This window comes from Triticum dicoccoides, chromosome 3B (genome assembly GCF_002162155.2).
Source record: "Triticum dicoccoides isolate Atlit2015 ecotype Zavitan chromosome 3B, WEW_v2.0, whole genome shotgun sequence".
Lineage (NCBI taxonomy): Eukaryota > Viridiplantae > Streptophyta > Magnoliopsida > Poales > Poaceae > Triticum > Triticum dicoccoides.
In genome coordinates this window covers 796,173,990-796,175,199 of record NC_041385.1, presented here as the reverse complement: position 1 = coordinate 796,175,199, position 1,210 = coordinate 796,173,990, and positions in this window count along the sequence as shown.

Below are 1,210 nucleotides of genomic sequence, written 5' to 3'. Positions count from 1 at the left end.
CGGCATGGGCGTCGGCGGGGTCGGGGGGTGCGGTTGCCTTGGGCGAGGATTGATGGGGATCGATCCCGATCTAGAACTGGATCGGGGGAAACGGGGGTAGTGGGAGTGAGTGGGGAGGGGGGTTAGGGTTTCGGGGGAGTGGGGGAGGCCTATGTAGGCCAGAGGCGTGGGCCGGCCTGGCTGGGCCATGGCGCAGTTGGGCCAAGGGGATCCAGGGGAGTCCTTGTCTCCTTTTTATTTTATTTTGTCTTTTCTTTTATTTCTTTTCTTTTCTGTTTTAACTTTATGTTTTAAATACCTTAGTTTTATAAAATACCTTAGTTGTACCTAAATTAGTATTAACAAATATAGGCCACTACCCAACCTGGTTTTGACTCAAAATAAGTTAACTTAATATTTTTATAATTTAAAGAGCAATTAAAATGTTATTTAGCCACTGTTTTTATTATTTTAGTGTCTTTAATTATTTTATAAAAATGTGGGTTCTCCACCATTATTACTAAGGATTTATTGGTCACATTTAGCACATTTTAGTTTTTATGTTCGAAAACTTTTATCGTTTGACTTTAATTCAAATTTGAATTTGAATCGGTTTCAAACTAACGCGAGACTAACAACAGTAACCGAGGTGACGTGGCATCATTAGCGGAGGTTCGCTGTAGCTTAAATATTCGGGCGTCACAATTCTCCTCCACTACAAGAAATCTCATCCCGAGATTTAAGAGGGGTGTAAGGGGGGGGGGAGTTTTGGTTACGAAAGTGTAACAGATCTTCTCGTCTTTTGTTGCTCTTTCGAAGAGGTTGTTCCCTTTCGTTGATGCCTTCATTTCTCTGCTTCAAGTCACCATGATGATGTCAGCGTCCTTTCTTTAGGAACTCCATCATACTTACGAAAGAATAAGGGGGGTATTCCAGGGGAACAGATCTCTGTAAGGCTAACTATCTAGTCGATAACATCGGGGAAGGTGGCGGAAAGTAACTCTCGAATTGACACTTAGAAAATATCGAGAGCAAAGTAAGGCGGTATCATGGAAAGTTTCAAGCGGGCAGGAATGTTCGATGCCTGTTACAGGGCGTGAAAGACGTTCAAAGCAACGGGAATAAGTATTGTGTCTGATATCAGACTTGAAGGTGGCCCGTGAATTACCTACGAGGCCACGGACGAGGAATAACTTTGACAATAGGGTGTACAGGAGAGTCAGGTTTCGAT